This window comes from Dryobates pubescens, unplaced genomic scaffold, assembly GCF_014839835.1.
Source record: "Dryobates pubescens isolate bDryPub1 unplaced genomic scaffold, bDryPub1.pri scaffold_61_arrow_ctg1, whole genome shotgun sequence".
In the NCBI taxonomy this organism is placed as follows: domain Eukaryota; kingdom Metazoa; phylum Chordata; class Aves; order Piciformes; family Picidae; genus Dryobates; species Dryobates pubescens.
In genome coordinates this window covers 91164-104145 of record NW_026530780.1, presented here as the reverse complement: position 1 = coordinate 104145, position 12982 = coordinate 91164, and the positions used below count along the sequence as shown (strand labels likewise).

The window sequence follows — 12982 nt, the reverse complement described above, 5'->3', positions numbered from 1 at the left end:
CAACCAGTTCTGGAGCTCTCAGCATAAGGACATGGAACTGTTAGAGGGGGTCCAGAGCTGAGGAGGCACATTTGACAAGGGCCTGTGGTGACAGAATGAGGAGCAATGGATTTAAACTACAGCAGGGTGGAATTAGACTGAAGATTAGGAAGAAATTCTTCAGAGTAAGGTGGGGGAGACACTGGAACAGGTTGCCCAGGGAGGCTGTGGATGCTCACTCCCTAGGGAGGGAGGCCAGGCTGGATGAGGCCTTGAGCAACCTGGGCTGGTGGGAGGTGTCCCTCCCCATGGCAGAGGGTTGGAACTGGATGATCTTCAAGCAGCTTGGGGCACTGCTCCACAAGGAATCCCATTCCTCTCCAGGCATGGCAAAACCCTCATGCACCTGGCTACTGCAACATGGTCCCAGCACAGACATTAGCACATGGATTAAAGCAGTATCTGATGTGGGTGCCTGCTCCAAACCTTAGCCAGCTGCTTCTAGTGCCAATGAGAGCTGCCAGTACCAGGCCTCTGGTCACTCATTCACACCTAGGCATGAAATCCTGCCTCCAGCAAGCCCAGTGGCAAAGCTTCCACTGCCTTTCAACTCTTCTGTATTATTGGAAGTACGTTTATTTATAACAGCAAAGGCCTGCAAACTGAGCTCCCCTGCCTGGTGCTGCAGGAGAGGCTGAGACAGCAGCTGCAGGAGATGTACCCCGAGAATGGTGATGAAGCTTGAGTGCTAACCCTCCCCTGGTACAATTTCAGACCATTTCCTCTCCCTCTATCACCTGATACTAGGCAGAAGTGACAAACCCCCACCTTACTCCCACTCCTTCCAGGGAGCTGTAGAGAGCAAGGAAGTCTCTGCTCAGTCTCCTAGACTAAACCACCCCAGTTCCCTGAACAGCCCTGCTCTCCAGAGCCTTCACCAGCTCTGATGATTTGATCCTGTACATCACACTGCCACACTCACAAGGAAAAGCAAGTGCCAGCAATTCAGAGTAAGCCTTTTACAAGCAGCTTTCATTTAGATGCTGCAACGATGCTCAAAGATTTTGACAAAGCCAGCTACAGTGCTAACAAGCATTGTTCCTAACAGACCTACCTTGGTAAGAACCAAGTTCCTAACAGCAGCACATGGAAGGTGACACCTTCCCACAGGGCAGGATCCACACTAAGCCAGTTCAGGAAAAGGCAGCTTTTTCCTCAGAGCAGGACATCAACCAGCATCTGGCTGGAAAGCAGCTGGGTGGGAAAGGATCTGGGGGTGCTGGTGGACACCTGAACATGAGCCAGCAGTGTGCCCAGGTAGCCAAGAAGGCCCATGGCCTCCTGGCCTGGATTAAACCAGTGTGGCCAGCAGGAGTAAGGAAGTAATGGTGCCCCTGCACTCAGCCCTGGTGAGGCCACAGCTTGAGTCCTGGCTTCAGCTCCGGACACCACAGGACAGAAGACACTGAGGGGCTGGAGGGTGTCCAGAGAAGAGCAACAAGGCTGCTGAGGGGTTTGGAGGGCATCATACAAGGAGTGGCTGAGGGAGCTGGGGTTGTTCAGACTGAGGCTGACAGGAGCCCTCACTGCTCTCTACACCTCCCTGCAAGGAGGTTGGAGTGAGGCTGGGGTTGGTCTCTTCTCCCAGGTGACAGCAACAGGATGAGAGGCAACGGCTTGAAGCTGTGCCAGGGGAGGTTTGGATTGGACATGAGGAAAACATTCTTTAGTGAGTGAATGGTGAGGGGCTGGAACAAGCTGCCCAAGGAGGTGTTGGAGTCACCATCCCTGGAGGGGTTCAAGAAGCTGCAGATGTGGTGCTTCAGGCCATGGTTTAGTGGCCATTGTGTCCAGGTTATGACTGGATTCAATGATCCAGCCTTGATGATTCCATGATCCTAAGGTCTGGTTTACCACCATCTCTATACCACCACTATTATAGATCCTTTTCCAACATACAGAGATGCAGATTTGCAGAGCCATCAGGCACTGTCACCAGCTCTCTGCCATATTTCAGAATTACCAAAGCAACAGAATTTGTTGATTTCCACCAGAAATCTCAGTTTCACAGAGGATGTTCAGCACAGCAAAGCCATGTAACATTAACACCACAAGCTCTGCAATTTGGCCCTGGAACAAACACACATTTACTCTGATGGACAAAGCAATTGTTTCCATTCCAAAAGACAGCTTCTGTGTGCAGATGTTTATATCAACGTGGTATTGGTCACTATTGTCTCCACCAGGAAGGTGCTCACACAGCCCTGCCTTGCCACCCTGCTGCCACTGATCACAGAGAGCACATTTTTTTTTATAACAAATAAAAATTAAAACCCTCAGCAGGAAGCAAGCAGCTGAGGGAACAGAGCAGCTGAGACACAAATCAAGAAAAGCTTCATGCTCAAAACAAAGTTGGGAAGGGGCTCAGTCACCCATCCACACAGGCAGCAAGCCCCAGCTAACCAGCTCAAGTCAGCCTCAATTACCAGCATGTCTCACCAGCTTCCCAGCCTTATCCATGCCACAAGGCACCCTCCCTGCCTTCTTTTGGGGGGATTTGCCCAGACACAGCCATTCAGCTGTGTCACCCCACAGCACAGGTAGCAGCCCTCATTAACCCCTCGCAGTTACTAATGAAACACAAAACCCTGCACTCACTTCAGTTTCAGCTGGAATTCATTCTGCTGCCCATCCAGGCTCAGAGAATCCATGCCCCAGCAGTCCTTGCTCACCCCAAGTGCTATAGCAAGAAGAGGATCCCATCCAGCTCCAAGTTAAGCCCTCTAGAGAAATCCAACCTCACTTTCCAGCCTGCCCTCCTGTGGCAGACACCTCCTCCTCCGTTCAGAATCTCTCCCCTCCTTTCCTGCTCTACCTCCTTTTCTCCCCTCCTGGTACAACGATTTGTGTTTCTTTTTTCAGTCCATTTGCAGGTCACACACCTTTGAGACAACCCTTCCAGAATGTGGGAAGCACACCAGGGGAAAATAGAGACTCCAAAGCTCTTCCAATGCTCACTCCAGCAAAGCAAACCATGCTCAGCTATAAATCTTTGCACTCTGAATATGCACTTGTACAAAGAGAGCTCACAAATGGTTTAGTGGAAAAAAAAAAGGGAAAGGGCAGTGTTTAGTTTTACTCTTTAAACTTCATTCCTCCAGAGAGCACCAAGCAATCAACCCAAGGAGACCACAGTGTCAGAAAGCAGATCACGAGCAGACAGCAAACCTCCGCCTTTTTCCTGTCCTTTGACACAGCCACATCCCCACAGGGCCTCTGGGACAGAAGCTGTGGTCCTCTGGCAGGGGCTCAGGCCAGAGACTCCAGCTCAGACAATGCACAGGTTGAACACAGGTGCCTGGCAGGCAGATCACTGCCATGCAGTCAGTTCTGACTGCTGCAGAGAGCCAGCAGCTCTGTGCTGAGCAGGGCACACCAGCGGCTGGAGAGCATTTCCTGCAGAAGTACTGCTCCCTGCCACCTCCAATTTGCTCCCCCAGGGTTAGCCTGGTGCACATCACTGACCCCAGCACGCACCACCCTGCAGCGGAGTGCGGGCAAAGGCTCTGAACTCACACCTCACAGCACCTCCTCCCACCAGCCCTTGAAGCTTTCTGGCAGAGGAAACAAAACAGAGCACAAACAAACCAAGCCCTCATTTCGGAGCATAAAACAGAAGCTGAACTGCACAACAGGACCTGGAAAGGCCCAGGTCTTGCTCTAAGAAGAAACTGACAATATTTACCATCAAAATCACTGAACTAACACCAGAAGTTCCCTTTGCAGCAACTACCACATCTCCCACACTGAATTCCCCCTCAGCCCCACACTTCAGCACCACATCGTTAAAGGACCAAAATCCATCTGAGCACCCCCTCAGCTAAAGGGCTCCCCTCACCCTATTTTAATAGACATCTATTTTACCTTTTGATACTGAAGTGAGACAGTCAAAACTACCACACACTTAGGCTGTGGCAGCCACCCTTATCTGAGTGCAGTGAGTGGATGTGGAGACATCTGGTCAAGCCCATTCCACGTGGAGAATTAAGACTCTAATACACTGCTTGGAGATTTTATGAGGTGTTTTTACTGACTTTTCTAGAGGTGATAGAGACTGGGAATGTAATGCAAGTCATAGAATCACCTGGGTTGGAAGGGACCTCCAACCCCCCCTCCAGTGAGCAGGGACATCCTCCACTACATCAGGTTGCCCACAGCCCTGTAAAGCCTCACCTTGAATAGCTCTAGGGACGGGGCCCCAACCACTTCCCCGGGCAACCTGTTCCAGTGCTCAATCACCCTCATTCTAAAGAACTTGTTCCTGACATCCAGTCTAAAGTCGCCAGAACTCAGTTCTGTTCAACAAGAGCTAAAGACTTCATTAAAAAAACCCAAGCACAGCAATGAACTGATTTAACTCTGCAAACCTCTCTGTGTTGTAAGCAAATACTTCAGTAAAGTACCTGCTAAGTGATAATATTTATTAGGAGTATATATATAAATAAATATATAAATATATTTATTTAAGCTGTCTGGTATATGACCACACCAGCAGGATCTCACAGAACTCAGCAGCATCCTGGAGAACTGGGGATTACAAAGCCTGGTAACTTCTGTCTGGCCCCACTGCACACTGAACTGGCCAAGGTTACAGAATGTTGCTTCAGAGTTCAGTTCCACTTTTGTGAAAGAGATGATCTGCATTTAGGATTGATCCCCAACAGCAGAGTCAGAGAATCCTAGAATGGCTCAGGCTGAAAGGGACCTCAGAGATCATCTACTCCAACCCCCCTGCCTTTCACAGGGACACCTCTCAACTAGACTCAGCTGCTCAAGGCCTCACACAGCCTGGCCTCAAACACTCCCAGGGAAGAGGCAGCTACAGCCTCCCTGGGCAACCTGTTCCAAAGTCTCAGCAACCTCCTACTGAAGAGCTTTTTCCTCAGTTCCAGTCTTACCCTGCTCTCCCTCAGCTTCAAACCATTCCCCTTGTCCTGTCTCTAGACACCCTTATGAAAAGTCCCTCTCCAGTCTCCAGCAGTAAGAGAGATGTAAGCAATGAAGAGGTAACTGGAATCACTGGTGGGATGCTGGGTAGCTCCTTCCCAGAGAAAAGAGAAATCATTCACCTTTTTCACACAGGTCTGTGCATGCATGAAGAGAGCACCAAACTCTGAAGAAATCTATGATAACTATGGCAGGTCCCCACTTACCAAGCACAGATTGCATGAAATGCTATGCCAAAGGCACCCCAACACCACAAGGTCTCTTGCAGAAGCTGAAGTTTTCATTTTAAAAGCAAGCAGACCAAAGGTGGAGTTACCGTGGGAGCTCCTGAGGTCTGTGGTCTGCATGGAATGCAGAGGAGCTGCAAGATACTCTAGCAGCTCTATCACTGCAACACAGAATGTCAGGGGTTGGAAGGGACCTCTGGAGATCATTTGAGTCCAAGCCCGCTGCCAAAGCAGAATCACCCAGGGCAGGTCATGCAGCACAGGTTTTTTAAGTCACCCAAAGAGACTCCACAGCCAATCTGGGCAGCCTGCTCCGGAATGAAGAATGAGGTAACATTTTGTGGGTCTCTGCACACAAACCTGTCTTCCCTCCTAAACCAAGAGGCTCTTGCCTTAACTCTTGCTGTATGTGCAGTTGGAAGTAGAACCCATAAACCTTCAAGCTAGTTTAGATGCCTCTAATTTTTAAGGTGCTGCAGTCTATCCTCAGGTTAAAATGATTCTCCTAGCCAATAGAAAACCAAGCTGTCAAATCTGCACATCCTGCACCAGTTTCCTGCCGAGCCTCAGCAGCACCACGACTTCCCCTTTCAGACAGGACTGAAACCGCTGCCGTTGCATCACAGGTACCGGCTGAAGGCAGCCTGCCGCCTGGCTGCCAGCTGATCACCAAGAGCCCTTTCAGGATGCTCAACACCATTTACTGTGGCAGCACAGCTGAACCAGCCTGGCACAAACACCGCTGGAGAACCTGCTCCCCGCAGCGAGAAAACAAGCAGCCGGTTCTGAAGACTAAGCAGCAGCCCTTTGCCCCACCCCAATGTCATTTCACAGTAAGCAGGTGATTCACCTCGCTCCTGGGGGCCAAAGCACTCAGGAGCCCACAATGAAAGTAACAGCTTCCACACGGTCTGACTCAAGGTCTCTGCTAACCCCTTCTACTCTTCCACACCGCTGCCATTTATCTTACATAAAAAATAGCCCCCCCATTTCTAAGCAATGCATTTGCTGTATTTGAGCATGTGTTCCCAGATTCATCACATCCATTTCAAGGCTCTGCTTTTTCAAGGCCCTTGCCATCTCCTCTATCCCTACTAGAAACAAACACTTTTGCTTTCCGAAGTCCCAAGTCTCCCACATCAGGGGCACCAGGGGCAACGAGCTACCACTGTTCCAGCTCTCCTGTCTCCCCACCACAGTTGCCGACCAGCATTTAGGAAGCAGCATCTAAGTGCATGCCAGTATCACCCCCTGGCACAGCAAACACCTGAGCACAAAGATCACTGCACACCAAGGCTACAGCTCTCTGCAAAGATCACAAACCACTAACCAAGAGACCACAGTAGTTCAGCTGTCAGCCTTAAAGACCTTGGGCCTCCTCTTGGTACACTGGCAACTGTCACAAATCCATGATGCAAAACAGCAACAGAATCAGAGAATCCAAGAATGGCTCAGGTTAGAAGAGGCCTCTACTCCAACCTCCCCACACAGGCAGGGACACCTCTGTGGTGGTTTAGGCTGGGTGCTGGCCCAGATGCCACTGCGCAGGCCACACCTGGGAGGTCCCAAGGGGTGTGCCCAGCCCAGGGGGTGGTCACAGGGACCAGGTATTCCATTCCCATAATGCCCTGCTCCCCTATAAAAAGTCCATGCGGGGTCTTCACTTCCTCTTTCGTCCCCTGCTGCTGCCTAGGTACAATGGCTGAGCTGCCTCCCTTGGGCCTGCCCAGGCCCAAGGCTGGGTTTTGGGGGGGAGGAAAGAGCCCTGTGGGGGTGGGTGTACCCCCAGGTGGGGATGGGATGTTCTTGGGTATGTTCTGGGATCTCTCTCTTTGTCATGGTGCCTGTGGGTCTCTGTAAAACTTTCATTGTTGTTTTTTATTGTTTTCCTATTTAAACTTTCCGTCACTTTTGCAATCCGTTTGTCTGAGCCCTTATTTCTGCCTGTGGTGGGGAGGGGATCTGCCCCAACCCATTACAACCTCCCAGCTAGACTCAGCTGCTCAAGGCCTCATACAACCTGGCCTTGAATACCCCCAGGGAGAAGGCAGCCACAGCCTCCCTGGGCAGTCTGTTCCAGAGTCTCACCACCCTCCTACTGAAGAACTTCTTCCTCAGAACCAGTCTACCCATGCTCTCAGCTTCAAACCATTTCCCCTTGACCTGTCTCTAGACACCCTCATGGTAAGTCCCTCTGCAGCCTTCCTGTAGGATCCCTTCAGGTACTGGACAGAAGCTCTAAGGTCTCTGAACACCCCCAGCTCCCTCAGCCTGTCCTCACAGCAGATGTGCTCCAGCCCTTGGATCATCTTTGCAGCCTCCTCTGGAGCCACTCCAACAGCTTTGTGTCCTTCTTATGCTGGGGGCACCAGACATGGAGGCAGGGTCTCAGCTGAGTAGAGTCAAGGTGCAGAATACCCTCTCTTGCCCTGCTGTCCACACTCCTCTGGATGCAGCCTAGGTTATGATTCACCTGCTGGGCTGCATGAGCAGAAGCCAGGCTCTGATTAAGAGCTGAACCCCCAAAACACACTCTGGCACAGAAAGCAAGAGCAGTTACAAAAGCAGCATTCCCATGACCAGTATGCTCCTCTGCAGGTGGACAGCTACCATTTACAGACACGACCTGGATCTCCCAGCCCAAAGGCAACCTTTCTGCCTGCTCAGACCATCTTTCTCATGGAGACCTCACCCCAGAACTAAACACATCAGTCACTTCCATGCTAGTACTGTGGGAAATGAAATTTAAAAGCATACTCTAAAGCAGCTGGTGTCCAGGATCACCTGCCCTTCTTCCCAGCCTGGGCTGCTGTAGGCACACAAGCTCCACACACAAGTATGTTTACTCCCAAAGCTCCCAAGCTGAGCTGAATGCCTGGGCACTTGTTTTTTTCTAAACAGAGCTTAAAGAGGCTGTCGAATTACACATCAGCACAGGAGCTGCACTCCCTTATAACAAGGCAAATCATGAATCCAAGGCAAAAAGCAAAGGAAGAAGAAACATCAGCTACCGATCTTTAGAGAGATATCCTTACTAATAAGATGTCACTAACAAGTATCAGGTGATAGAATGAGAGGAAATGGCCTGAAATTGTGCCAGGGGAGGGTTAGGTTGAAGATGAGGAACAATTTCTTTGCTGCAAGAGTGGTCAGGGACTGGCACAGGCTGCCCAGGAAGGTGGTGGAGTCCCCAGCCCTGGAGGTGTTCAAGAAATGTGTGGATGGCACTTGGGAACATGATTCATTGGGCATGGTGTTGCTGGGCTCAGGGTTGGACCCCATCTTAGAGGTTTTTTTCCAACAGAGACAGTTCTATATTTGTCTAAGTCAGACAATTCCTTAAATATCTCAGAACTTGCACTCCACAGGGGAGAACCATCTCCACAAACCAGCACTGCTGCTTGTGAAACATGCAGCAAAGAAAGCTCAGTTGTGCTACAAGTTGGTGTCAAGACAAGAATTCGAGTCAAGATCCTGATCTGCAGCCAGCAGGTCTCCATCTGCAGCAAAGCACACTGGTAGGACTGGTAGGTTGGGTCTTGTGTGCCTGCCCACTCCCACAGTCTCAGGGATAGGAAACACTGAGGCAGCCCACAGAAATGTGCTGATGGGGTCACTGTCCCCAGTGCAGATGAACCAGCACCATCGCAGGCTTCAATGAGCTCTCCGGCTGATGCTGGCTCTTGAAACCCACAACAGCAGGGGAATCCTTGTTTGAGATAAAGAATATGCCTGGGATCTTGGAGCATCCTTAAGCCTGCCACTCAACAGAGCTTGCATATATCCAAACACCTCTGTGACTCTGCAGCATTCATTTCAGGACAAGTTACTACAAAATCCCAAGGAAGAAGCAAGATCTCTCCTTAGCACCTAACTGTGAGATCAGCTGTTACCTTCCATAGGTAATGCACTTCTGTGAAAACTGAGAGCTGCTTTGCACCTCTTTCTGTGAAGGCTCCTCACAGCTGGTAAAGCAGAGACACACACAAGATCAGACACAAAGACGGGCAGGGGAATTTCAGAAGCCTGCACCTCAAGTACCAAGTTCTCTAACTTCAAAGAACAGAAAAGGAAAGCCACATTGTCCCCTTTTAGTCCTGAATTCAAGCCAAGACAGACCCCCATGCAGGCTGGTCAGGCAGGACATGACTCAGTGGGCTCTTTGCTGCCCCAGCAGTTACACCATGGTCCAACCATGTAGAAAAGAACGTTATCAGCCCTTCTGTTCTCACTCTCTTTAAGGTTACACTGTCAAAACCAGCTATCAGCACTGGGAAAACCTGCCCCAGATTAAACACTGGCAAGCGTGTGGGCTTCCATCAAGTCCCTCTCCGACAGAGGCTTTTGAATCTTGCATTACTGCCCTCACTTTCACACTCTGCAGCAAATTGTTCTACTCTGCCATGTAACAAAATCCTGTTCAGTACTTTAATATCACATTTTGAACCCCCTGTCTCTCTTAGCTTAGTTTTAGGCTGTTAATATTTAAAAACAGGAGCTGTACTCTGCTCCCATCTGCACACCCCTCCAAACCACAGTGTGCACTCTTTCTCTCTCCAAACCCATGGTCAACTGCATTTAACAGTGATAGGCACTGGCAGAAGCTCCTCTATTTTGAGGCATATTTTTGCACAATAAGAACCCTGCAAGCACAGATCACTCCTCATTCCCAGTATGCTTCAGAGAGGAGACAGTTTTGGGTGCTCCATGCACACAGCTCCAAGGGCTTTTTGAGGATGCAGCATGTTAAGGGCTAAGCACAAGACAGAAAGCTCTGTTAAAAAGATACTGCAAAAGCAACCTCTCCCAAACACTTAGCTACCTTGATGTTTCTATCAAGACTAACCCAGTAACTTGCTAACACCAGAACTGAGGCAGGAGAGGTTGCCCAGCACTCACCTAGCCAGTGGAAGAAACCTGGGCAGCTGGGAGCACCCTTCCCAGCACAGCAGAAAGCAAGACAACCACAGCACCAGGACTGCAGCCAAGCAGGCAACTGGCAGTTCTCAGCAGTAGGTAAATCCAGAAGATGGTCAAAAAGAAGTACAACTCCCACTGCAGGACATGGAAGAGGAGGATCCTTCTGAGAGGAACTAAGCTTTTAGCTCAGCAACATTTGACAAGAACCAAAAGTCACTCAGCTGGAGGCCACTGCTCAAGTGCACCAAGGTGAACCACAACCAGGGCCAGGATTGCTGTCAAATCCAAACCCAGCACCGCCCTCCCACAGGCCCTTTTGCAGCAGTTGTTTACCACTCAAAGGCAGCCAAACACAAACAGCCACACCAGTTGGTGAAGCAGTAGATGCCTTGAATCCAAAGCTGCAAGAGCATTTTTCACCTGCTCCCCCCAAAACCAGAATGCTGATCATTGGCCAAACACACGGGAAAGCATCTTCCAGCTTGAGAAGAGCTAAGCAATTCAAACCAGCTTGTTACAAACCAAGACAATTCTAGCAGCCTTAGGTAGTCTGGCACAAGTTGACAGCAAGCTCCTCCAGACATACCCAGCAGTCTGCCTCTGGGTCTTGACTGGACCCACTTTACTCTGCAATTTAAACTTTGCCCTACCAGCTTGATAAAAAGCCTTCACTCTGCCCCAGTCTGCTCTCAGAAAACATGCACCCATACCCGGCCACCTGACCCCGCACAGAGCTCCCGGCACAGAGGAGCTCACATCCGCACACTGCCTCCAGGCAGGGGGCTCAGAGGAGCCCCTCACATTACTTTTTGAATAAAAGTTTGGGGTTGATTTTCCACTGGACAGAAGAAGAGTGCTCAGATCAACTCTCCTGCTAGGAATTCCACCACAACAGTCAGAAGCAATGGAGGAATTACCAGCACAAACACTTAAAACTGAACAATGGCTTTCAAAAGCTTTTGCTAAACTAACTCTTTGTTTCTCTTTATAAAATGCCACTTGTTAGAAGAAGAGTCAATACACCAAGAAGAGGACAGCTGCTCCACTTAGAGCAGGCCAAACAGTATTTTTAAGTTTTAAAACTCTTTAACATTGAAATCATTATCTGAAACTTGAAGGGAAGATTCCAAACATTAATTACACAACACCACCGCCATTGAAATTCTGCTTCTTGTACTGTTTTAAGATTGCTGCACACCCAGGGCTGGGTACACAGATGCAGCTGTTCCACCATCAACAACCTGAAGGATCCCCACCAGAAGCTGGGAATACCTTGCAATGCCATTTCTGTCACTTCTCTCAGACGTTCACCTGTACACCATCATAAAGATGCAGAAAGGGCTCCTAGAGGCAGCTGAACAGCAGATATACTCTGGAAGGATAACTGTGCCAGGGAGATGATGTGGTGAAAGGGTTTCTAGGGGCAATCCTTTCCGATTGAAGCCCTTGGTGTAAGCTCTTCTAAACAGGGCTTGAGGGAAGACACCTAATTCAGGCTGCAGAAGTGTAAAGATGCTTTAAATGCCTTTTAAAACTTAGCATAAAAAGATTACCTGGTCAGGAAGCTGGTTTATTTGTCACATATTAAATACTAAAAAGAGAAGGGGTTTAGCACTTGCACTAAGCATTATGAAGTCAAGCCAAGGCAGAAGTCTACAGTAAGCTACGCAATTAAAGAGAGCTGCCAGCTACCTGGAGTATCAGAAACCAATTTCACTCACATTTAATTTGACAGCACCTTCATCTTCTACAACATCAAACTGCAGTTCTTCTCTGAAGAACGAATTCCCTACAATTTCTCCTTGCAAGCTGCTACTACACAAGCTCAGACCACTGCAATTCGTAAGACTTGAGTCCAATGAAAGCATGGAAGCTCAGCTGACCACAAAAGGCATGCAGAGGAAAGCAAGGGCTGGGACACAGAAGGCAACACAAGCTGTGAGCACGGGTCTCGGCAAACACTTCACACCTCAACAGCAGCAATGCACACTGATGTGCTGGATGAGCTCTCAGGAGCCAGAAGCAGGACTGGGACCAGCTGCACTCACTTTGAAGCTTGCAGGGTAACAGAGCGCTGTCAAAAATATTTCAATTAAGATGCCTGTCTGTCTATGCTCACAAGACTTGAAAACTCATTTTAGTACTACAGCTGCATTTCATCCAGAAGGAGCTTTCACATCAAGATCAGCCTTTCACATGCTCTACAGTAAAGTAAGTGCAGCTGGATGCTCATCAGCTTCAGATGGGCTCCGTTTCTGTTTACTATTGTTCTTTTAGCAGAAGATCTACAGTCTCCATTTCAGACACCCTAGACACTCTAGGACTTCCTGAACATTTCTATTAAACAGTGAAAACATCAGGAACCTCCCTAACCGGTCATCAGTTTCAGGCAAACAACCCATTCCACAGCGGAGCAGATAATGAATTAAGAGCATCAGTTGCAGGTCATGAATAACCAAGTTCAAAGTATGCAAACCTAATGATTAAAATTTCTGCCTAGAACATTAGCAAACTGCAAACGTGTTTTATCTTGCCATCACAGCAGTTTTTATTCCTTGCCAGGACTTAAAAATTCTTTTCCTCATTGTTACCAAAACACACAAGTGAACAGTTCAAACAGAAAGTCACTTCTGCAATTATTAACACACAGAATCAGGTCTTACCTGCATCCTCAAGACTTGCCTCAAATACACATTTGCCTATCCTGCCTTTCTCACAACCCAACTAACAAGAAGGAACAGTTTACAAAGCAGAATGTTTCCCACACATAACTAGCTGAATACAAAGGCTTTCTATCTAAAGTCGGGTTTGCATAAGAGCCTTTTGCTAACTGAAAGGGAGAAGCTTTA

The 12982-nt window shown here is 49.0% G+C and overlaps 1 protein-coding gene across 3 annotated transcripts in view; it reads right to left on the bottom strand.

Annotated features, from left to right (window-relative positions):
* Positions 1-12982, bottom strand: part of CDC42 (cell division cycle 42) — a 36680-nt gene that overhangs the window by 22198 nt on the left and 1500 nt on the right. The gene's annotated exons all lie outside the window — the stretch shown is intronic.